The 26,868-nt window shown below is 41.0% G+C and overlaps 1 protein-coding gene and 1 pseudogene across 3 annotated transcripts in view; one reads left to right on the forward strand and one right to left on the reverse strand.

Moving 5' to 3' along the window:
* LOC100757228 (cat eye syndrome critical region protein 2 homolog) overlaps nucleotides 1-26,868 on the reverse strand; it is a 108,137-nt gene that overhangs the window by 51,812 nt on the left and 29,457 nt on the right. The gene's annotated exons all lie outside the window — the stretch shown is intronic.
* LOC100757518 lies at nucleotides 1,957-24,077 on the forward strand (annotated as a pseudogene).

Raw genomic sequence — 26,868 nt, forward strand, 5'->3', positions numbered from 1 at the left:
GGTTGGTGGAATAAGATTATTCTTGCATCATCCGAGGTACCAACTACTAATAATTTTACTTGCATTGAAATAATCAACTTTTTATGGAATCTTAACAAATTGTTCCATTTATTTAAAGTCCTAAGTTTGAAGTCCTTATTCTCAAAATGTAATAGGCTACCTGAGACTCTAAAATAAACAACAAAAACCAAATCACTACCACCAACCAAGGGCTCACAGTTTTAAACCCGGTCACGTCGAGGAAGATTCTAAAGTAAATGGGCAGCTGTTCTAATAGTAGCTAAATCATGGAAGCAAAAAAACTCCAGGCCTTTCACTTGATAGCAAGTCAGAACCCAGGAATGCTTAAACTAGAAGGTCAAATACAGGCCATAATCTTCAATTCTCTCAATGGATAGCTAGGCCTAGTATAGCACATCTGCAATCTCAATACTTGAGCAGAATAAAACAGTCAAGGCCAATATGGGTTACAACAGCAATATTATTTCCAAAACAAAAACCTAAAAGCTGCCTCAAAGAATGACTTTTCTAAGTCAGTAAATCAGTGACAGAGCCAAGGCTGGAAAGGGAAAACCCAGTTACCCGGCCCACTATTATTTTTTTCTTGGTGGTTCTTTTTATTTATTTATTTTTAACTAGAAAGAAGATTTTTTTCACATGTTCTGGCACACTATTCTTGGGCAAACAAAACTCCCTCTCCCTCATTAACAGTCTTTATTTTTAAAAGGCTGAATGTGGCTGGAATGATGGTTCAGGGGGTAAAGGCACTTGCTACCTAAGCCTGGTGACCTGGATTTCCATCTCTGAAGCCCATGTGAAGGTGTCTTCTCCACATACCCACACAGTCATAGTAGTAATTTAAATTAAAAAAAAAGGGGGGGGGCGCTCTCCTGCTCAGCATCCTGCTATCAGACCATGCTCAAATCAGAGAATCAAGCTCCCTTGTGTGGTCAGCAAAACCCACATCAATCAGAAGCAGGGACAGAAAATTTGCAGGAAGAGACAAACTCATCGGGTACTGGTCTCCAACATACCTCAGTGCACAAGAATCACATAAAACAAGGGGACCCTTCTAGGGAATGTGTGTTCCACCAGGCTCTCCTGCCTCTGACCCTGGTGAATGTTGAGTATCTGGCATCCTAGCTGACTTGTGCCATCCCTACCAAAGTCCAAGCGAGTTAACTCTGCCTCTAGATATAGAGGCATCACTTGGAGCTAGACTGTTAGGTTAAGATTCATTTGCTGTGAGCTGTTTCCTTTTCTCTGGGATGTAATGTGTGAACAATAAACTGTACATTCAAAAAAACAAAACAAAAAACCTGACTGCCTATTTTTCTGTAATGAGTAAGTCACGTTCAAGACACTTGTCTTTTACAACTTTTACAAATCTTCCTAGATGACTTTCACTTGGTGATCCTGCTGCCAAAATGCCATAGCTACATTAACTTATTGTCACACATACTCTATAGGACTTACTATGACCCTTGTCCACCACACTAACTCAAATGTAACTGAAGTCAAGCACCGCTCTTCTGTGCTGGGGATGGAGCCCAAGGCCTTCTTATAGACAAGTATTCACCACTGAAATATACATTTATATATACACACATAAACACACACTATCTCCACAGCCCTACTCACTTCTCCCCCTTTATCACATAATTCTTTATTGATTCTTTGGGAATTTCACAAATCCTGCTCACCTCACAGTTCCTCTATATCCTCCCAAAAGAAAACACCTCCCCCCAATTTTTAATTGAAAACAACAAAAAGCAAACAAAAAAACCCACCTCACTCTCATCTTCCCCTCCTCTCTTCAACACCTCTTCACCCCCCTGGACCTTGGTGTTAACAGGACCCTGGTTGCTGTAGGGCCAGAGACCCAGACATAGTCCTTAGCAGCAGCCCAGCCCAGATGACACTATGCTATGGGTGGCAGCACAGGCCACTCACAGCATGGCCCTGGCGGAGACACAGTCCTTAGACACCAACATGGCCACAGGTTACAGCCTAGACCCCAGGGATCTGTGTGGCTTTTGGTGGCAGCATGGGGTCATGGACATCAACACAGACAGTGACTGAGATTCGTCTGTGGATCCAGAAATGACCGGTGGGCTACTTGGGTCCTTTTAAGTCACACTTCCACAAGGCTTTTCCCCGGAGAATCCTAGGTCAATAGTTATTAAGGCTAGGTTCCAAAGTACACACCTTCAATCCCAGCACCAGGAGGCAGAGACAAGCAAGCAGAGCTACACACTGGTACCTTGTCTCCTCCCACTCCCCAACAGGAAAATATTTAAACATAGTTGCTTTATCCCCATCCAACAGGTAACGGTGAGTCCCAGCAGTAGTTTGTAGCATTAAATTCACCAAAGGCAAGACAGTGAAGCATGCCTTTATCTCATTCTGTGGTGGAATGTATTTAAGAATGTTGTAGGAGAAAACAGCAACAACAAATACAACAAAGAAGCCATTTTAATCCTGCTAAACAAAAGAACTAGCTTGGCTAACCTTTTCCACACTAGTTTAATGGTACAGAGTCTCAGACACAGAAAATAAAAAAGTTCTGGGGATGTATTTCACAGCAGAAATGTACTTTGCACCACTAAAATATGCACCCAAGCAACAAGCAGCAAGTTAATACTGAACTGCACTTACAAATGGCTTCATAGGAAAACGATCATTTTAATAGTCCATTTTTAAAATTTGTTGCCACAATTTAAAGTATTTTTCTATTGGGAATATATCCTGAGTTGTTCCCTTTAAAGGTGTATCTTGGAACTAGAGAGGAGACTCAGCAGTTAAGAGATTAGCTGCTCTTCCAGAGGACCTGGGTTCAAACCCAGAACCCACATGGCAGCTCAAATTGTCTGTACCTCCTGTTCCAAGGGATCCAACATCCTCACACAGACATGTATGCAGGCAAAACATAAAATACAAATGGATACACACACACACACACACACACACACACACACACACACACACACACACACACACACATATATGATGTCTATCTCCCAGGACTGTTGTGATTAAGGTGGAACAGCATGGTCTCTGACACACATTATGAACAGTACACGTCATCTTCCTTACAATGCCAGTCTAAGCAAACACCAAAGAGATAAAACTACCTTCTTTAAAATTCACAAGTTTCTGAACAGAAATTGAAACTCTCTTTAACTCACAGTCCACTATGTCCATGTTCTAATAAAGCTGCCTGCAAAGAACTACTTGGAAATTCTGGTTATTCAAAGCTATAATTTCAACCTAGAGCTTAAGTCTTAAGATTGAGGCAGTAAGGGAGCCTCCTAAAAATCTCCACTCCAACTTTTTGTTTTGTTTTGTTTTCTCACTTTCTCTCCTACTCTTTTGTATCTCCCTTTCACTGTGTGCAATGAACTGTGAGCACCGAAATCTGACCTTTGCCAAGATGCTCAGGGGCAGAAGAGGAAAGGAAGGGAAAGAGCAGAAAAGGGAGCAGATAGGCAGAGAGAGGGGAACCTTGTTCTCATCCACTCTGCAGCTTCAGAGAGTAGGTGAAGAGAGTAACAGGATTTGCCACTCTTGCAGCTGGCGTCACAGCTCGTTAGTGAAAAGTCTGATCAATGCCCCCCCCCACCCCCACACACTTTCCCTGCCCTGGAGAGCAAATCTTTCCACCATGCAATGGCTGAGCAAGGGACAGCCCACACTCTTGGGCAATGTAAGGGAACACAAAGAGGTGCTTAGCACACATTATAGGAAGTGTTCTTAACTATTTCTAATATCCTGTCTGCTTAACAAACACAAATTTGTGACTATTGACACTCTAATAACAAGGCATTACTAAATTCCTTTAGCATAATCTGTCATACGCTTAAACAACACTGACATTTTCAATCGTATGCCATGTTCCTGTTCCTTGTGCAAATTTTCTTTAGTCTTACTAAAAGGGGTGGTAGAGAGAAAATTTTTCCTTCTTCTTCCAAGAAAGGATAAAGATCACAGATTTGCATAATTGCTAATCAATCACAATAATGCTTTGAGTTCATTAGAGAGAGAAAAGAAATAAAACCATTTAAAGACTAGACTGTTTCATTTGCTTTTTTAAGAGCACAGGACGGAGGACAGTGTAGGATCTAGGTCAGACTCGTTTCTGTGTGGGAGCAGATCCACTTCTACACAAAGGGGATACACAGCAGGCCCCTTGAAGAGCTCTCCCAGCTGCTGTCCAAGAGAGAATGCCTGGAGTGTAAGTTCCCAACACTGGAAGAAAAAAACACACTGGTCTCCAGAAGGCACCTCTGACTTTGACAGCTGATGCTTTCTCACTTGGTATAAATTAATTTAATCCCAAAGGCATGTGCCATGCCAATTTAGACTGTAAAGTTTAAATCAGATAGAATGCCTATAATGCTCAGGGACCTGAAACCAGCTATAAACACTTTTAGTCGGACAAGCAGCTTATCCTGTGTGCTTCCAAAGGCTAAAGGTCTGTTTTGCTGTAATCATTTTTTCTCAACTTCCCATAAAATAGAATGGATCTAAAATAGCTCCTTCCCTCAAAGTTGAACACAACTCTAAAATACCAATTTCACTGGAAAACATTAATGATATCAACAAACAAGTAAACCCAGAGTGTGACTTTCTGTTAATGTGTGGTACTTCAGAGTTGCAAGGGAGGGAGGGGGTGGGAGGGAGGGAGGAATAGGAGATTCCTGCGACCAGAAAGCTTCCTACATACCATGTTCTAGGAGACTAGTGCAGGGATAAGTATGGCCATCCAGAAAAGAAATCTGGAAAAACAGTTCCTTGACAGCCCTACCCAGCCTCTGCTACCAGATACTAGAATGGGGTGTCTAGATTTCATGACTGAGGCCAGGGGGCATGTGCAGCGCCTGGATTCCACTACCCATGGGCAGGACACAAGACAACAGCAGGTAAAACAGCACAGCTTGTGAATAGTTTTACCTTTTAATGGATAACCCCTCTGAAATCTGTGAATATGTTTCATTACGATTAATTAATAAAGAAGCTACTTTGGCCTACTGCAAGGCAGGATAAAGCCAAGTGGGAAATCCAAGCAGAGATACAAGAGTAAAAGGGTGGAGTCGGGCAGATGCCAATCAGCAGCAGGAGCAACAAGATGTACTAGAGAACAGGTAACACTATGAAGCCACAAGGCAAAATAGAAATAGAAATGGGTGGATGTACATTTTAAGAGCTAGTTAGTAATAAGCCTGAGCAATAGGCCAAATGGTTTGTAAATTATTATTAAGCCCTGAGTGATTATTTTAAAAGCAGCTGTAGGACCAGGCAGGACAAAAAAAAAAGGCCTCCATTTACAGGTTTTTGCTGCTGGGGAAGGTATTATTAGATAGTTGCATAAAATTTAAAGTTAGCCCTAGATGGGAGATAGGGGGTGGGGGTGGGGGTTTCGGCGGCTTCCCACTCGTTGGTACTCACCTTTGATCCCAGCACTCGGGAGGCAGAGGCAGGTGGATCTCTCTGCATGCATCTACAAAGTAAGTTCCAGGACAGCCTTGAGAAGTTAAGGCCAACTGGAAAGAAATTAACTAGGCCACTGAAGGCATGCTCCTGAAGGGATATTGAAACCTAACCCTCCCTTTTGATTCTCTTAGCTTCCCAGCTGCCATGCGTCCCTGATGTGATTTATCAGGACAACATATAAGCTCAAAGAAACAGGGTCAAATAACAAATAGTTTTAAACCATTGACCAAAATAAGTGTTCTCCTTTTAAGTTGGGTTATCTTAGAGTCAATCTTGTTACAGAAATAGAACATTAAACTTAATTAACCCCTATAGTATGAGTTCTCTTTGAAAAAGATTATCAGAATCCAAAGGGGATAGACTTCATGCTATCAATAGTGCAAAATCTGAAGTGTTTGCCAGTGTTTATCCCACCCTGCCCTTGGGGAGAGACAATGATGATACTTTGTTGTAGGGGACAAATATTTCATCAGCCCAGGGACAAATTATTCCCTCCAGACTGGGTTAGCTGGTGGATCTTGGTGTTAAGAACCTGGTGTGTGCTGTATGGCAGCTACGGACACTGAGTCCATAAAAGGTAACCTACATAATTTTAAAAATATAAACTGTTATTCTGACACTTGAGGCCTATGGATACCGCTAAAGTTTTCAGCCTACAAAGCTGAGGGCTAGATTTAGTACTCTGAAATCAAGAATAACAAGACACTACAATGAGAATTTGGAGGCAATGGGGGGGGGCACAAGGCAAACAAACAGGCACAATTTTGTTGGAAAATGGAGAAAGAATGACACAAATGGAGATTCCCCAACAGAAGTCCAGGTTCCAAGTCAGTGTTAACACTTAGCAAACCTACAGTGCAGGTGCTAACATTTCCCCCAACTGTTTTGGCTTCTCTCAGCCTCATTCAATAAAGAACACACCTTGGGTCACACAGTAAATACACAAACACTAACAAAATCTGGTAAACAAAGTCACTGTAATTTTCATAGCCAACACTACAAAGCAAAACTGGCTTCACATAATCTTAATTATGCAGCCCGGCAACCCCAGACCCCATAGATGGAGAGAACCAACTCTCAAAGTTGTCCTTTGACCTCCAACATGTGTACATGTTACTTGTTTGTCCAGAGTCACCCCCTACACCCAAAACAGCAATAAATAAACAATAAATACTAAAACTGTAAGCCAAAATAGTCCATAAAGAATGCTAGCTATGTGGCAGTTCATCCTGGTAGTCTTTCAAAACTGCTGAGCATATTTCAAGTGTATAGTTACTAATAAAAAAATCTAAATAATAAAATCTCATTAACTGGTCAGACATTGGTGGCACACGCCTTTAATCCCAACACTCGGGAGGCAGAGGATCTCTGTGAGTTCAAGGCCAGCCTAGTCTACAGAGTGAGTGCCAGGATAGGCTCCAAAGCTACAGAGAAAACCCTGGGGGGGGGGGGCGACACTCATTAACTTTTAAAAATTACTTACATTTCTCTACCAATCGTCGTTATGTGCCAAGGTGTAAATGTCATGGCACACATGTGAAGAAGAGGTGACACCTTCTTTACCCACATATCCATGCTAAAACCTTTTTAAACCTATCTGTTTATTTACTTATGTAACAAGGGTCTCACTATGTAGCCCTGACTAGCCTAGAACTCACTATGTAGACTAGGTTGTTTTTGAACTCTCTACTAGCCTCTGCCTCCTGAGTTCTGAAATAATCAAAGGAGTGCAGCACCACACTAAACTCACTTATGTCTCACCAAAGGGAAAATAAATTACATTCAGAGCATATTAAGTGAGGAGGGGGCATGGTGGCACACATCTGTGACTCCAGCACTTGAGAGGCCAGCCTGGTTTACAGAGCGATTTACAGGTCAGCCAGGGGCTATAATATTTACATACATTAATTCCTCACATGGTATTCAGGATTGTTCTTCAGGGATATACTGATCAACAGTAGTTGCCCATTTTTTGAATTCATTTCATTCATTCATTTGTTTATTCATGCATGTGGAGGTCAGAGGACAACTTTTGGTAGTTGGTTCTCGTGCTGGAAATGGAAGTCAGATTTTTATTTTTTTTCGGACAAGAGCCTTTTGCTCACCTAGCCACCTTAACAGCAGGAATAGTAATTTCCTGTGACTTGTGAGCAACTATAGTGTATCACTGAAACTTCCAATTGCCCCAGCACTCCAAAGTTTCCAATAGCCACTTTGCTGTGACAATCAATGCTGGGCATAATGGTGCTAAAAGCTCTGAGCATGACAAGAAGCCTGGCTGCAGTCACACATGTACTCAGAAGGAGTCTCTATGGCACTGGGGTTCAAGGGGCATGATTTCTAAACCAGTTTGGAAGCAGAGGCACCAAGAAGCTTTCCTGACAGAGGAGGTTTCACTTTTGTGATGGGAATTATTTCTCTAATTTTAGTTTATTTGCTACAGGGACCTTCAGAAAAATTATGCTAGATTTTGCTATTTCTTGTGTGTTCACATGTAGCATGTGTGTAGGCCACAGGACAATTTATGGGGTCCAATTCTCTCCTACCATAACTGAACTTCGATTATTAGCCTTGGCTGCAACCACCTTTATTCATTGAGCCATCTTGCTGGCCCATAAGAAACTTGGGAATGCTACATATTAACAAATGAGATTTGTTAAGACTATTCACATACTTTATAATAAGTTATGTGTCTATTTACTTAATACATATGTGTATTTGCCTGAATGACTTTATGTGCACCTTGTGTGTTCAGGAATCCTCAAAACTGGAAATTCCATGTGGCTATGAGCCACCATATAGGGAACCAAACACAGGTCACTTACAAAGGCAATAAGAGCTCCTAAGAGCTAAAACATGGCTGGGTGGTAGTGACTCACGCCTTTAAGCCTTCAATCCCCGCACTCAGGAGGCAGAGTCAGGCAGGCAGATCTCTGGGAGTTCAAGGCCAGCACAGTCTACAGAGTTCCAGGACAACCTCCAAAGACAGAGAAACCCTGTCTACAAAAAAAAAAGGGGGGGGGGTGCTAAAACATTTTCTCTCCAGTGGAGTTATTACTCTTAACTGTCCCACATACTGTCATAGCCTAAGATCTAAAGATTTCTATTCTCTTTTTGAGAAAGGGTCTCACTATGTGATACTGTATGGCCTAGAGCTCACTATGTACAGCTGCCTGCATCTGCCTCACAAATACTAGGATTAAAGACATGTTCTACCACACCCACCTAAGCCAATCTAATTTGGGCACTGTCTTAAAAGTATCTTTAAAAGGGGGTTGAAGACCTACAAGAGCTAGTTCCAGAACAGCCTCCAAAGCCACAGAGAAACCCTGTCTCAGGGAGGGGGGGAGGAGGGGAGAGGGAGGATTGAAGAGATGGCTCAAAAGAGTGTGTTTGCTGCTCTTGCAGAGGACCCAAAGGTGTCTTTGTTAGGGGCTACTTGTAAAAAATGAAACAAATATCCTCCCAACTGATGATAAAGCTCTACCACTAGTATCTGGTCCCTTCTTGGTACAAAGGAAAATGGTAGAGAGGTCTGGATGTTAAACTGCCTCTTGTATAAATTGACTACTTATGCTAATGTCTCCAACTCTAAAACCTTTACCTTATGAATGGGACAGCTGCTTCTCCTTGCTTGCCTATAAACTCCAAATGTGAGAAACCTGGCCCTTGCCAGGCACAATTTGCTTTTGAAGAAATGAGACAAGATCTTCCCTATGTTATCTAGCTGGTTGTGAACTCTCCAGGAGATCCACCCACATCAGCTTCCTGCATTGTTTAGACTACACCCAGCAATTCATTGCTTACTCATTTTAGCAGACCTGTTACTCACACACCTACATGGTTTTTGGTTTTGGTTTTGGTTTTTCAAGACAGGGTTTCTCTGTAGCTTTGGAGGCTGCCCTGGAACTCACTCTATAGACCAGGCTGGCCTCAAACTCACAGAAATCCCCCTGCCTGTGCCTCCCAAGTGCTGGGATTAAAGGCTTGTGCCTCCAATGGCTAGCCACCTACACATTTTTGAGAAACGAATTCACCAACAATGCTTCTGCTAATTTCTTTCACCCCTCACTCATTACTGAAGTTGCTTGGCTCAGTACCACTTCTATCTACCAATTCACCCCGCCCCTATTTGTTTATTTGTGGGTGTTTTATCTGCTTGTATATCTATGTATATCAGTGTAGGCAGTATACCCAAAAAGGTGAGGAGAGAGCTTCATTTACCCTTGAACTAAAATAACAGTTATGAGCTGCCACGTGTGTGCTGGGAATTGAACCCAGGTCCCTTGGAAGAACCGCCAGTGCTCTTAACTGTTGAGCATCTCTCCAGCCCCTCATTCTTTTTTTTAAATTTGTATTTAGCATTTATTGATTTATTTACTTATTTTTTGTGTACGATCACATATATAACAGCTTATTTCACGATACACTTGTGGAGGTTAGAAGACAACTTGCTGGATTTGGTTCTCTCCTTCTAACATGTGGGTTCCAAGGATCAAACTAAGGTTGTCAGGCTTGACCTGAAAAGCCCTTACCCAGTAGCCATTTCACTGGCCCTCATTCATTCTTTTCCATTTCTCTAATTCAGAACAGAGTTTGGTATAAAACTCATGGTCCCATAGCTTGTAATATTTACCTATTCACGCTGTGTAAACCTAGAGCCTCTGGGATTTCTTTCCTCATCTCAGACTCCTTCAGGGAAATCAAAGTTGGGATACATTTACCCATACCCCAGTAACTGAAGTATCTTTGAATAGAAAAGGAGCCAAGACCCAAGCAAGAGTCAACCCTAAGACTGAGCAGGCAATCTTAGATTCCGAGGAGTCCTCACCTCTAGTAACTTTGGATATTCTCTCCTCAAACTACTCAGTGCAAGGGTTTGGTGGCTTTCATTAACAATAAGCAATAAACAATATTAATAATTATTAAATAATAATAGATAATAACAATAACAATAAACAATAAATTTGTCTGGGTGAAAGCCAATCAGTCTCCAATAAGGCAGAACCTACCAGGGACTCAAGCTAACTTACAACTCAGATCAGCCTTTCTCAAAGGTCAAGTCTTTGTGTACAAGGAGTGCTCAGAATCCATCTTCCCTCTAGATGTTTGCTGTTTGTCCCCAACAATGGTACTGGGTGGCTAGAAGTGAAGCAGTGTAGCTTACTTTAACAGAAGAAGCAACATGAAGAAAGGCTGAGTATTGTGAATATTTGTTTAACTATGCAAATATGTGTTGCATTTGTTTAACTGTGTAAAAATATAATGCTGTTTTACCTTGCCTGCCCAAGGTACCTAACTGAGTGGTCTAATAAAAAGCTGAACAACCAATAGCAAGGGAGGAAGTATAGGCAAAACTTTCAGGCAGGGAGAGTTAAGTAGGAGAAAGAAAAAGAACAAAGAGAGATACCAGGGGTCAGATAGGCAGACCCAGAAGAAGCAGAAAGTAGGACATACAGAATGAAAGAAAGGTAAAAATTCCTGAGACAAAATGTAAATGAATACAGGTCAAATTAAAAGAGCTAGTGGGACAAGCCTTAGCTAAGGTCAAGCATTCATAATTAATAATATGTCTCCATGTCTTTATTTGGGAGCTGGTTGGTGGCCCAAAGAAAATGCCAACTATACAGCTCGGGAATACCTATTACCTTTGGAATGATCACCACTCCATATAATTCCTACTCCAGTGAGTGAAGTTGGCATCATTTGGCAGGACACTGACTACTAAATTTATTGAGACCAGTACATACTCAATCTAGGGATTCTCTGGAGGATTCCAGACAAAAATGATCAGAATGGAATGTAAGCAAACTTAATATTCCAATGGTTTAGCCTAAACTGAATAGAGGAAATAGTTTAGAATATAGCTGAGTTTTTGTTTTCAAAATCTGTGTGTCTTATTCTGTTCCTGTCACTAAAGAAAAAAAGTAACTTAGACTAGGCTATTTATACACAGTAAAACTCTGTTCCTCAAAATTCTACTGGCAAGTCCAAGATTTTGGCACCTGTGGATTCAGTGTCTTAAAAAGGCCTGTTGTTTAGACAGTACCTTTTTGTGCTGTCCTCACATGACACAAGAGAGGGAAGAGCGAGGTAGCTGTCTGAACTGAATTTTCTTATCATACAGGAATATAATCATAATCTTATTCTGGAGAACAGATCTCAGGGAGCAGTGACTACATCACTTCCCCAGAGGCCCCACAGCGATGACTACGTTTCAACATAAATTTTGAAGGAATACAAACAGTCAAAATATAGCATTGTTCATATTGGAGCAACGGCAATGGAGACAGAATTATGTAGATTTGAGAATACTTAAAAAGTGAGGACTGGAGAGATGGATCAGCAGTTAAGAGTACTCACTACTCTTCCAGAGGACCTGGTTTGGTTCCCAGCACCTACATGGCAGCTCACAACCATCTATATGACTACTTCCAGGAAATTGAGTCCCTCCTTCTGGCCTCCGTGGTTACTGGTGCACATACCCACATTCAGACAAAACACCCACTCACATAAAATAAAATTTCTAAAAATGCTTAAGGTGAATACTTTATATTTTATTTTCTTCCAGAAAATAAGGTACTCTGAGAAGATATAATTAAGAGGATCTCCAACATAAGGAGAAACCAACATAGGAGGAGCCAGCATAGAAATCTCTACGGAATACTGGCAAGAGGGTAAGTAAGTGTCCTGAAGCCAGGGAAGAAAGTGTTGAAGACAGCCAGAGTAGTCATCTAACTGAAATGCTTCTAGATCCATTATGAGGAGAACTGAGAAAAACTACTCTTTAAATCTTACTTGGTTCCAGTAGAAAGGTCAGAATGAAAGTAAGTCTATGCTAGTAATATTACTCTGGCAATCAGATTGTACTTGAGGTTTTTGTTACATCTCTTACAACTCAGTCCTAAAACTAAGTATCTTGGGCTCTATTAAACTTTTACCAATGTGAAGCAAATGACCACTTAGTAAGTTTAAGGTCAACTAGCAAAATTTCTTGACTAGTAACAACTTGTGAAAGGTATCTGCATTAGATTTTGAGTTAAGGTGATAAGGAAGCCTGTATCTGTAGACAGCAATGTTCAGTTTCAAAGCTGTCAACAACAAATTATGCTCTTTCCCCTTGGGGGGGGGGGGAGAATCGTCTTACATGGAGGAGGCCCTAGCCCTGGTTGGCCTACATCTCTCTATATAGACCAGGTAGTCTTCCACCCACCTTCTGCCTCCCAAGAGTGCTAAAAACAGATGCTACCATGCCTGGCTGTAATCAACAATACACAGACATGTATGTGTATGTACACACACGTACATACACACATGCACACCCTGGCCTGATAGGAAATATCAAAAACACTCTTATATACTTTGTATTTTTATCATTTATCCTATTTATGTGTCTGTGTGAGTATATGTCATATGTGAGTGCCAACAGAGGCCAAGAGAAGATCTCAAACTCCCCTGAAGTTGGAGTTAACAGGTGGTTTGTGAGCAGCTTGATGAATGCTAGAATTGAACAGAGGTACTCTGAACGGGCAGGAAGTGTTTTGGTTTTTTTTTTTTTTTTTTTTTTTTCCCCCGAGACAGGGTTTCTCTGTGGCTTTGGTGGCTGTCCTGGAGCAGGAAGTGGTCTTAACAGCTGAGCCATCGCTTCAGCTCCATAAATTCTTTCATCAAGTCCAGCGTCGATATCTTGCTTAAATTCTTTCTCAGTGTGAACTAGCTATGCCCCACTATAGAGTCTGAAAAATAATAGTTGGGTGATAGAAAATTAGGATTGTCTGTCTTACTTATCAACACAAACAAGATGTCTATGGAATTAGGACCCAGATATGTATGGATTACCAACTGCTTTCAATCAGATGCTGGAGAAAGTAAAAGTATAGGCAATGATTATTACCTACTTGGACGTTGGATAAAAAATGAACCCAGTTAGCTGGTGTTCTAGAAGAGATGGAATCATTATAAAGTACTATCTCCCCTACTCTTCTCTTTCCAGTCTCTCCCTGAATAAAACACATGACTCTCTTTTGTACAGTAGAAGTGAATGTGCTATAAATGCTGACTTGGTTATGTTCCTTGTGGCATTAAACATGTTATACTACATGCTCTTATAATCCTAGTTTGGATAGAAGTATTGCTTAGCTCTCAGTCTAAGGTCTTGGACAGCCTTGATCACACGGTAAACCTATCTCAGAAAAAGAAATAAACAAATAGTCCTGGGCATGGGACTCGATTATGTGCTTGCCATATAAGCATTAAAACCTAAGTTCAGATTCCCAACACTCATGTACAAATCCAAGTGTAGTGATGTACACGTATCCACACACACACACACACACACACACACACACACACACACACACACACACACACACACCCATATATATGTAGCTACAAAAATAAATGATAAATGGAGCCATGTATTTTTCAGTCTATGCGCACAGGTGCTTCCCCATCTTCCCAGCGAGATAAAGGACCCATTAGATTTGTCAGGGCAACATTGACTGACTCAGTGAACTGCCCCACCCACCTTGGTAACCTTCTGTGTGTTAGGTGTATCATCTTCGAGACTCAGACACACTTCATCCCCAAAGGTTATGGTTTTTGTTTTGTTTTTTTTTAAAAGGGCAATAAATAAATAATTAAAAAAAAAGAATATGGGACTGACTTCAACCCCATAGGACATCATCTAAGCAGATGAAAGGTAGGAAGTTAGGTAGGTAGGTAGGTATGTACAGCATACAAATACCTGGAAAATGGCATTCAAGCCCAACAAGCCTAACAGATTTTTCATTGCTAGGAAGGGGCCACAAGAGCAACTTGTGATGAACAACCTTGCTTCTGGTGATCAAACTGTTATTATACAGCTGAATAACATTTGTTTTCTCTTGTCTCAAATTTCAAAATGTTTTCTTAAAAATTTTTCATTTTTAACATTATAAATGTTAACATTTATACATTTTTTTCCAGCATGTATCCACCAAGAGCTTCCTATTTTAAAAACCATACAACTCCCTCAATGGCTGGAGGGGTCAGCCAGGTAAGCTTTAAAAACAAAAACAAAAAACATGCAGGAGACTGAAAGGAGGCTGCCTAGAAATCACTCTAGAGAGCTCTAATCCTCCAAATAAATGGGCAGAGGGTGGGAGAGTTACATTGCTCAAATAAGTCAAGCTTTCCTTCTAGGCATCCAAGCTGCAAAACCTATGCTTCCCTTCTCCTTGTGCAGATACAGACATCTGCAAACTCTCAGGGATGAGCTGGATCATGATTCCTTACTGTCTTCCCATGTCTGCCCTCTGATCCTGGAGTCTGTACAAAAATAAAAAACAACTTTAATCCCAGCACTCAGGAAGCAGAGAGAATTTAACACCAGCCTGGTCTACATAACAATTTGCAGGATAGCCAGAATTACACTACATGGTAACAAAACAAAACAACACTTTTATTTATTTAGTGTGTTCGTGTATGGGTGTCCATGTGGAGGTCAAAGGACAACTTGCTGGAGTTGCTCTCCTTCCGCCATATGGGTCCTAGGGATGGAACTCAGGCTGTCAAGCTTGGCAGCATGCTTTTTACCTGCAGGGCCATCTCTCTGCCCTGCTCCTCCCCTCTTCCTGAATCTTCCAAGATTACAGCCAAACAGAATTTTAATAGGAAAACTACCACAAGTAGTATTACCAATTGATAGAATTATGCATGTAATGTAGCTTAAAGGACACCAGGTCTAATTTGATGCCCAACTTCTGACTTTTATTCCATGTTTTACAGATAAGAGGATTTGCAGAGCTAATAGGTGAGAAAGGACTTGTTTATTCTTCTAACAAAACATGCTAGCACCACAAGCATGGGACAGACAGTATCAGAGTGTGTTCTGCTAATAACACTGAACAGCAATTAAATAGATTCAGTAAAAGAAAACAAGCAGGTCGGTGACGGTGCACGCCTTTAATTCCAGCACTGAGGAGGCAGAGGCAGGTGGATCTCAGTTTGAAGCCAGCCTGATTTACAGAGTGAGTTCCAGGGACAGCCAGATCTGTTATACAGAGAAACCTTGTCTCCAAACAACAAAACAGGGAGGGAGGGAGGGAGGGAGGAGGGAGGGAGGGAGGGAGGGAGGGAGGGTTGGTTGGTTGGTTGGTTGGTTCTTATGAGGAGAAAGAAAACAGCTGAAGCTGGGTGGTGATGGCCTGTGAATTGTAATCCCAGCACTCGGGAGACAGAGGCAGGCGGATCTCTGTGAGTTCAAGCACATCCTGGTCTACAGAGTGAGTTCCAGGACAGAGAAACACTGCCTGCCAAAAAAAAAAAAAAAAAACCTGAATCTGATGGTAACCAAAACCTGTGTAATGCATATATTCTCAGTGGTATATCAACCCTTCAGAAGGTCTTGCTAAGCATTCTACTCATAGAGTACTGCAAGACTTCCTTTAACCTGGAATAAAATGTAAAATCAAATACTAAACAGTGAGGCATCACTGGATGTGTGTCAGGTACACACTGAGACCTTTAAATTCATATGAAAATTTCTAATGCCTAATTTTTAAAGCACAGATTAGAAGCTGGGTATGGTGGGCACACCTGTTTTCCCTGCACTACAGAGACTAAGGCAGGAGGCGAATTTGGAACCAGTCTGAAGTACACAGCAATATTAAGTTTCTTTTTTTTCCTTTGGGTGGTGGTGGGTGGTGTGTGGTGTGTGTGTGTGTGTGTGTGTGTGTCCCTCAGTTTAAAAAAAAAAAGTGCTTGCCACCCAAGCATAAGGACTTCCATTTGATCTTGAAGCACCGAGCTCCAATGCCAGTGCTGTGGGGGGGAAATAGAAGGATCCCTGGGGCTTACCACCCAGCCAGTCTAGCACAATCAAGTCAGTCCCAGGTCCCAGTGTGAGATCCTGTTTCAAAAAATAAAGTGGATAACTGCTGAGGAATGACGACATCCAAGGCTGACCTCTAGCTTCCGTGTACCTACGTGTACACACACACACACACACCAGCATTCCTCCCCTCAAAATAAAGAAATAAGGCAGGTGTTTGGTTTCTACTGCTACGATAAAGAAAAGACCATAGCCAAAAAAGCAACTTGGGGAGGAAAGGGTTTATTTGTCTTACTCTTCCCTATCACAGTCCTTTTTCAGGGCAGGAACTTAAGAAGGATAAGAACCTAGAGTCAGGAGCTATAGAGGCCATATATGGAGCTATATATGGCTTGCTCCCCATGACTCACTGAGTTTGCTTTTCTACATAACTCAGAACCACCTGCCCAAAGGTGACACCAACCACAGTGGCTGGAGTCCATATTGAAGGAGGGAAATGCTCCTTTTTGCTTATTAAAGTAACAAGACAGCAACTTACATGTGTTTTTGTGTGTGTGTGTGTGTGTTTTTTTTTTTTTTTTAAAGTAGACCAGACCACAGCTCTGAGTCTTGTCCCCATATAGGACTTCATAATTGAATGTGTGAGCTGCAAGAAATTGGGCAACAGTAAAAGTTAAAGGTTTCTTAATGCACAATTAACAAAAACCAAACACAAATTAAGTCTGAGGTATTCTGGGCAGTGCTCGGGGGTAGTTCATCATGTGACTGCACTATCATCTTGGTTCTGAACTCAAAACATAGCGCTTTGCACGATGCCATGCATGTAGCACCAAGAAGGCAAAAACTGACTAAAACATTTCATCCCAAGACATATCCATCTCATTAGACTTGGAAAACTGCCCACTCCCATCAAGCATCTGAGGACACCCCCCCCCAGGAAATCTTGAGAGGCTTGCTTAAGATACTTGTACAGAAAAGGGAAATAATGTTCTGCAAACAGGTCACACCCCTTTCTTGAAATTCCCATTCACCCCCATTAAAGTTTGCAGCAGGTCAAGCAGCTCTCTTGAGAAGCCTACTCTCCACCTGACATTTGAGACCTACCTTTGCCAGGTCAAAGTCCCCCTAAGTCCTACTTTGTCTCATCTCTATGCTCTCCTGGATGGAGACAAGAACAGGAGACGGGACATGCGTCACTCACTATCTTTGAGAATTTGCCACTAATATTTCCATAATAAAAGTGTTATTGAGTCGGGCATGTTGGCGCACACCTTTAATGCCAGTATTTCATAAAGAATTTTAGCCAAATAATATCTTAATCTTGTTTCACATAAAAGTCTTCAATCTACAAATTCATAATCTAGTAAGACAGTAAACCCAAAGATCCAGGGTGGAGACCTCCAGTTAACTTATCCTCTGGTAACAACATCAAAAAAGCATTCACTCCTTCAAAAGGGAAGCCACAAAACAGTACACAGGAAACCATTAACAACTGGTTAGTGTCCCCAGGGACTTTTTAATAGAAGCTTTCAAAGCATTTGAATAAATGATGCACTATTCTATATAAATAATGGTAACTGGTTTCTAATTGGCACACTGCAATACAATATTATCGACTAAACTAAAATAAAATTAAATGGCTCTATTTATAAGATTATCACCAGAATACACTATGGTACTTGAGCCTTCCACCACATTTTTCATTTCCCGGCCAGCAGCAAACGGCAAAGGTCCAACCACTCGTCCTGTGTAGTCCAGATGATTAACAGCCACGACTCACTACATTGACCAGCATCCTTTTAACATACTAGTTTTTAAAATCCTCTAAACAGTTATGAATACACAGCCATCAGCTGGGAAGTGGTGGTGGCCTTTAATCCCAGCAATCAGGAGGCAGAGGCAGGTGGATCTCTTGTGAGTTGAAAACCAGCCTGATCTACAGAGCAAGTTCCAGGGAAGCCAGTGCTAGGGAGGGAGGGAGGGAGGAAGGGAGGGAGGGAGGGAGAGAGGGGAAAACAAAAAACAAACAAACAAACAAAAAACAAAAAACCACAACCATCAGTAGAGGCACAGAGTATTAAGTTCTCAGCCATTTAGTCTAGTAGACAAGAATATCTGTAATGTTTCTGTGACTGTCTTGTGGAGAAGTATCTAGAAGGGGAGTAAGCTAATTACAATTCCTGAAAAATCTATTTGACTCTACTAAAAACCAAAATTGTCTGCTTTTTCTTGCTATCTCTTTGCTATGTAAATTTCAACTCTCATTTCTTATAAGGAAAGCTACATTTTATAGACAGCAGCCAAGTCAGCAGAAAAGTCTGTCAGGAGACAAGGATCAGACAAAAGCTTGACATGTCATAGAAAGTATAAGGATAGACCTATTAGTTTGCATCAGTTAGATGTTGTGTGACCTAAAGAGACCTACTTCAGAGACACCTTTGGTCTTTTCCTTAGAGGTTCTGTGCATAAAACAAGAAAAGGATGTTGGTCACAACAGCATACACCTTTAATCCAACAAAAGTCAGCCTGGTCTACAGAATGAGTTCCAGGACAGCTAGAGCTTTGCAGAGAAACCAACCCTTTCTTGAAAACCAAAGTTTAAAAAATAAAAATAAAGAGGTAAATGTTATTTTTTACCAAGTGTATCTAGGAAGTCCTTCAACAAGTCATTGGGCTTTCATGACTATCTTAACATTCCCTGAAAGACTATTGAGTAACAAAACCCACTAGCTGGGCATTCTGGCTTGGGTCTAGGGCTCCAGCATTTCGGGGGCTGAAAACAGGAGGATGGTCCAAATTGACAGTTACCTATTCACTTCTAAAATTAACAAGGTCTTGTTTCCTTAGGCCTAATATCAAAGAGCTTAAGTGATAATGAAATTGGAATAGTGCTGCTAATACAAGGAGAATATTTCTTATAATATATAATTTTAAGTATTATTGTGAAAAATAACTAAGAACTAATGTATTTAACAAGAATATATCTTATAAGCAAACATTGAGGCTCATTTTATATTAAAAGTCAATAATTTGCTAGGGATATTGCTCAGAGAACAAGTTAGCCTAGCACCTGCAAAACCCTAGGTTCAATTCCCAGCACCATGATAGACAGACAGACTGAAACCCCTGGGACCTACATGGTAGAAGGAAAGAACCAGCTTCTCCAAGCTGTTCTAACTTGCACATGCACATTTGTGACAATGAGTGCTCTACTTCACATGCAAAACACACAAAATAATTAAAACACAGTTTTTAAAAATATGTATTACATTATTACATTTAGTTAATTTAGACAGGGTCTTTTTATGTAGCCCTGGCTGCCCTGTAACCTTGTATGTAGACCAGATTGGATTTGAGTCTGACTTCTTCCAGAGTGTTGGATTAAAAACACACACCTTACCCAATGGGAGAAAAACTGTTAAGGGTGACTAGAGTGATGGATGGCTCTGTGGTTAAAGAGCACACTCTGTTCCTGTAGAGCAGCCAGTTTGGTTCCCAGCACCCATGTAGGGCAGCTCACAAGCACCAGAGGATCCAACACCCTCTTCTGGCTCCTGCAGACAACTGCATTCAAATGCACAGGCAGACAGACACACACACTCACAGACACACTAAAAATAATAAAAGAAACTTTAATTTTAAAAAATAGTAGTTTAAAAGGTATTTTTGTATACAGAAGCCAAATCCTAAGAACTAGAACAACTAACTCTTTTTATAAACTACTCACTTGACAGGTTGTTTGGACACAGTCAAGTTTGTTTGTTTTGTGTATGAATGTTATGACTGCACACGTTTGTGCACCACATGGCTTCCAGTGCCCCTGAAGTCCAGAAGAGGAGGTCTATAACTGGAATTACAGATGGTTGTGAGCCACCATGTGGTTGCTGGGAACTGAACACTCAGTACTTTTATTCACCACTGAGCCATCTCTCTAGCCCTGTTTAAATATTTTCAAGCTAAAACATCTGATGAGAACGGAGGACACTTTTTGATTCTCCACACCAAGGACTCTGAACTCAGATGTATTCTGATAAAACAGACCCATTTCAGAATCAAGACTATAAATATTCTATCTGGTATAAAACAGACTTTATTTCACTTGTAAAGAGGCTCTCTCTCTCTCTCTCTCTCTCTTTTCTTTTTCTTTCTTTTTTCTTTTTTTTTTGGTTTTACGAGACAGGGCTTCTCTGTGTGGCTTTGGAGCCTATCCTGGCACTCGCTCTGAAGACCAGCTGGCCTCGAACTCAGAGATACGCCTGCCTCTGCCTCCCAAGTGAAGAGGCACTCTTTTTTTTTCTCTTATTATTATTATTATTATTATTATTATTATTATTATTATTATTAATTCAAGTTAGGGAACAGGCTTGTTTCACATGTAATTCCCCTCTCCCTCTCCCTCCCCTCACCTCCATTCCTTCTCCCCCACCTCCAACCTACCCCTCACCCCATCCACCAACCACTCCCCAGGCAGGGTAGGGCCCCCAACCAGGGCTCCACCAAGTCCACCAAATCTTCCTGTGCTGGGCCTAGGCCCCTGTGAAGAGGCACTCTTAAAAAGACCAAAATATTGGGGCTGGAGAGATGGCTCAGCGGTTAAGAGCACTGACTGCTCTTCCAGGGTCCTGAGTTCAATTCCCAGCAACCACATGGTGGCTCACAACCATCCATTATGAGATCTGGTGCCTCTTCTGGTGTGCAGATATACATGGAAGCAGAATGTTGTATACATAATAAACAAATAAAATCTTAAAGAAAAAAAGACCAAATTATCATTAATGTACCAATTCTTTCAATTTTCCTAATTTTTAACCTTTTAAAAATTATGTGTTTGTGCCTTCGTGTGCACGAACATATGTGTGTGTGTGTGTATGTATCTATGTTCATATGTACGTACGTATGTATGTATATATGTATGCCACCTGTGTGCAAGATTCCATGGAGGTCAGAATATGGCACCAGATCTGTTGAAACCAGAGTTACAAATGGTTATGAATCACTGTGCAGATGCGGGGATTTGAACCCAGAGCTCTTAACCCAGAGTTCTCTCTCCAGCCCCTTGTTTAAAAGTTTTATTATAAATTATCCCAGGAAAACAATCTTATTAACATTACATAGTTATTCCTACTTTGTTCCAAACTATTAAATTACAATAAGAATTCATGGTCAAAAAAATACTGGTTAACATTCTTCATATAACATCCGTAGGTTTTGTAAAAGCCTTTGCCTTTTCAGACACTTAGAAAAAACTTATGTAGCTGCAAGCAACAAGCAATAATATTTATCATGCTCTTTAAGACTTGACAAAATTTAAAACTTCAAATATTTTTAAAATCCTTATACTTTATAGGAAATATACTTAATCATGTACGTGGTGACATCAAGAGACACCCTGTTAAGTTAAAACTTATCAAAGAATATGGCTTATAAAAGAACAGAGCCATATATATCTATGATCACTTGATGCCCAGTAAGAGATGAAATAGGGCAAGAATGAAGGGAAAACGGAAAATGAACAAGCAATCATATACACAAACATATTCAGGCATCCAACAAACAGGAGGGTTATGTGGTATGCAGTTCAAGATACTCAATGACTGGCTATGGAAAGAGAAACTTGCTAAGGAAAACAAAACTCTCAGTTTCACACCCATATGAAGAGTATATGTGCCAATACAGGGTGATCAGAATCCCAATAAGCTACAAGATGAAAGGCAGCCCCTTTAACATTTGCTCCTGGAGTCCAGCAACTCTCAGCAGTTGGCTGGAGACTGAGCTGAAGATCCTGTGGCGCTCCAACAAAGGGAAGAAACAAACTCAAGTTCCCATGGCCCCCTCCCGACAACTAGTGAAACAGCTTGATAAATGATTGCTCTGTCAAGAGACCAAGAGATTGAGTCCCCTGGAAGCAAAGGGGGAATGTATCTAATTTGGGGGGGGGGGGTGTTGCAGAATGGCAAAGAGATCATCACTTGTGGCAGAATATCTGACCAGAAAACCTTAAGAAAACACTACAAAATATCAGTCTAAGAACTGCAGTCCCATGTTAGCCCGTGGCCAGAGATGTAGCAGGCTGGTCTTACCTAACTTTGATTAAGGGAGAAACTTTCTATCTTCTATAACCTATCATCCTGACTTGACCCCAAGCTTAAGAAAGCATTGCTCATTTAGGAATGACATGAAAAATACAAATTCCTTTTCTCTCTACTTCACACAGGGCCCAAAGTTTACTCAACTTAAGAAAACAACAATTGTCTTCAATAAATAAATATTTTGAAACTCCTATTTTGGGGGTCCCTTAATTTTCCTCTTTCCCTTTCTCTAAGTTGAGTGCAATCTCTTCCTAACTAAAAACTGGCATGGGTTTCAAAGGCACTGGTGACAAATTCAGTCAACACACAGTGAACATCTGTTTAAAAAAATCAGAACTGGGAATGTTACCCAAAGAGTAGTAGGTAACTAAGTCAAAAAGACTCTTTAACTCTCAGCAACTGATCAAAGACAAAAAAAAAAAAAAGCATGACAAAGGAAAGAACAAGCAAGTAACATAGTTTCCGACTGATCAATCTTTTGTCACTTCAAACTTGTTGGGCTAGGTAATGTTGCTGTATATTGTACTGTTGTCCAAAAGAAATTCTATGAAGGCCAAATTAACTTTTGACTGTAATAACACAATTCAAACTAATAAATCAGGCATGGTGGCTGACCCAGATCATAAGCTGTATTAACTACCAGTTATAACTATATTAATTACCAGTTAGAGGCATTCTGCACAAGAATAGGAAAACCAGGGTTGAGCTGAAAGGTCTTGTTCTTCTAATTTTTCTTGAAAGTAAAAATATCTAGTGCATTTTTCCAGAAAAGAAAAAAAAAAAAGTATGTATGTATCCTCTGCCAAGAAATTGCTTGGATTGCTCTAAAATGGCTGATCTGTGAAGGATCTCACGTGGTAAACGCCCATTCTCATCAGGACACATTTCTAAAGGGTTCCAACGTGTACACAAACAGAACAAGTACCACATGAGTCTTACCGAGACTAACTCTAATTCACAATTCACAAAAATAAAGGGCTCAAAAGACAGCACACACTGTAATACCAACAACCAACATTCAAGATGGCGAGGCAGGACGACTGCTACAAATTCACATTTAATCTGATGCATAAGAAACTAAAATAGAGCTCTTTCCTTTCGCTGCTTCGTCCGAAGTCGTGAGTATTTTCAGGCTACAGAAGAGGCTTGCCTCTAGCGTCCTCCGCTGTGGTAAAAAAAAAAAAAAAAAAGGTCTGGTTGGACCCCAATGAGACCAATGAAATCGCAATGCCAACTCCAGTCAGCAGATCCGGAAATTGATCAAGGATGAACTGATCATCCGGAAGCCGCTTACTGTCCACTCTCAGGCTGATGCTGGAAAAACACTTTGGCTCAACGTTAGGGCAGGCATATGGGCATGGGGAAGCTGAAGAGTACTCCCAATTCAAGAATGCCCTAGAAGGTGACTTGGCTGCGAAGGATGCAGATCCTGCGTGGACTTCTCAGGAGATACCGAGAATCCAAGAAGATTGACAGCCACATGTACCTCAGCCTGTACCTGAAGGTCAAAGGGAATGTCTTCAAAAACAAGCGGATTCTCATGGAGCACATCCACAAGCTGAAGGCAGACCAGGCCCACAAGAAGCTCCTGGCTGACCAGGCTGAGGCAAGCATGAAAGCGCCAGGAAGAGCACCTCCAAGCCAAGGAGGAGGGAATCAAGGAGGAAGAGACCACGAAATAAAGCTTCCCTCATGGAAGTACATAGTGGGCTGTCTGTGGCCTCAGGTGGATCACTCATTAAAATAAAACAAGCCTTTGTCTGTTTTTGTTTTTTAACCAAAGAAACTATAAATATTCATAGCATGCAAAAGCCAAGGATCTGGTTTGCCATTTTGAAGGAATTTATAGAAAAAGAAAGCTGGAAGCCTCCTTTCTTTTGAAGTATCAGCAGCTCTGATTCTGATTCTCATAGTTAAAATAATTTAAATATTTTTATTGTATGCGCATTGGTGTTTTGCCTACATATATGTCTGAGTGAGAGTGTCAGATCTTGGAGTTAAGACAGTTGTGAGCGTCCATGTGGGTGTAGGGAATTGAATCCAGGTTCTGTGGAAAAGTAGTTCATGCTCTTAACTGCTGAACCATCTCTCCAGCCCCTCATAGTTGTTCTAAACATGGCTCTGCTGGGTTATAAATTACTGCTCCCTTTCAGACCAGCCAGGTACCCTCCATTTAATTATACTGCAAGCCCAATCTCATTATCTGTTTCTCAGCGTTTTATTTTTGACATTGACAACCTCAAAGAGTGGCTGGTTAGCTTGTTTGTACTGAAAATACTTGGTATTTCCAAGTCAAGTATTCATGAACCTTTTTTCCCCATTTGTCATAGCTAATACAATGTCAAGGCTTGACATTCTCCTTTTGCCTGTAATGCTCAGAATTTAATTAATACAATATTCCGACCAGTTAAATGAACAGTATTTGGGGCTGGAAAGACTGGAGAGATGACTCAGCAGTTAAAAGCACTTGTTCCTCTTGCAAGAATACCAGGTTCTGTACTCAGCCCCCACATGATGGCATACAACCATACATAACATTTAAAAAAAAGGTTAATTAAACAACTGCTTGTAACGGCTCAATCATACAATCCCAATACTTAGAAGGCTCAGGTAGTGGGTTGCCATGAGTTCAGGGCCAAAATGCCTCAAAAAGACACAAAGAGGGCCAACAAAGCAATTCAGCAAGAAAAGGTATTTGCTATCAAGCCTAACAACCCAAGTATTATCCCTAGAGCCACACAATCGTCGTGTGTGTGTGTGTGTGTGTGTGTGTGTGTGTGTGTGTTGTGTGTCCACAAACACAAATAAATGAATGTAAAATACAAGGAAAAAATAAAAAACAACTAACATAAAGCAAAACAACAAAAGCCCAAGCAAGCTAAGAGTTCTAAAGTATTGTCTCAAATCTTTCTCCAGCCGGGAGTGGTAGCACAAGCCTTTGATTTCAGCACTTGGAATGCAAAGGCAGGTGGATCTCTATGAATTTTAGGACAGCTTAGTCTACACTGCAAGTTCCAAACCAGCCAAGGCTGCATAGTAAGATGTGGATACAAGCTTGTGGATACAAGCTTTTCCCACAACTCCATGTGAATCCTTCGCAGTCTCTCACACAGCTCCTCAACTAAAGTAATTATGTCTGTTTATAAAGCAACTCCCACCCTGTAAGCAAAGGATCTCTTCTTTCCCTACTAGACTGCAGGAGTCTTGGCACACTGTAGCCACTTTTTTCTTCAAACTTTTGAGAATGAGCTCTGGATAAATGTTCTCTACTATCTAACAGTTAAACAGCAGAGAACCATTTCAACTTACTTTCATTGCAACTCCCTTAAGGAATCTTAAATTCTTCCCACCAAGCTGTTCCAAACCAGGGTTCTATTACAACAGAATCGACTTTACACCCTTTAGAGGCATCATCAGTTAGTCCCTGAGTATCTGGATACTGTCACTCTAACAACCTACCTGAGCAAACCAACACACAATTTATCATGTATGCATTAAGTGTGGAATTTAAACTACTACTCTACACCTACTTTATTCAAGATGGGCATTACACAAATATAAAGCATTCCTCTTAAACCTGTGGACTACTATGGAGACAAGAGCCAGTGTTTTTAGGGCTATAAGTATAGAGAATGTGTTTAGCATGGCCAGAGCAGAACAGCTGATCTTAGCACACATCCCAAACAGAAATTTTCCAACAATGCCTGAGACAGAGCAAACCTGACTTCCATACACGAGCTAGCAACATCACTTCTGAGTTCAAAGAAATAACTCTCCAGCTTCCTAATCTACAAAATTTCACCAAGTCAGTATAGCACATTTGTGGGTATCACTAAAATATATCTGCCACACAGGCTGTCATGAAAAGCCAGAAAATTATACTCAGGGTGACAAAGCTAGGTGTGGTATCACATGTGTGTGATACATATCTGTATCACACTCTTGTCATCCCTGGACTAGAGGTAGAGGAAGGACAACCAGAGTTCAAGGCCAGCCTTAGCTACCTAACAAGTTCAAGGCCAGGCCAGGTTACATGAGACCCCATGTCAAAAATCCAAAACAAAAAACCCTTAAAAGGACAAAAAGCAAGTGTTGATGAGGATGTAGAAGGACTGGAAACCCAGTCACCCAGTGGTGAGATGGTGCAGAAGTCGACAATTCCTCAAAAGGTTAAACACAAACCATGTGGAATGAGAAATTCCACCCAGCTGGGCCCAGTGATATAAGCCAGTAATCCCAACACTCAAGAGGCAGAGATAATCGGATCTCTGTGAATTTGAGGCCAGCCTCATCTACATAGCTAGTCCCAGAATAGTAAGGGCTACATAGAGAGATATAGTTTCAATAAACTAGTTAATGAATGAATTAAATTCCACTACTGTTACATGTTCAAGTCTATACCCCCACACAAGCTTGAACAGGAATATTCAGAGCATGGTGTACAATAGCCAAAATGTATATACAACTCAAATG

This window comes from Cricetulus griseus, chromosome 8 (genome assembly GCF_003668045.3).
Source record: "Cricetulus griseus strain 17A/GY chromosome 8, alternate assembly CriGri-PICRH-1.0, whole genome shotgun sequence".
NCBI classification, from domain to species: domain Eukaryota; kingdom Metazoa; phylum Chordata; class Mammalia; order Rodentia; family Cricetidae; genus Cricetulus; species Cricetulus griseus.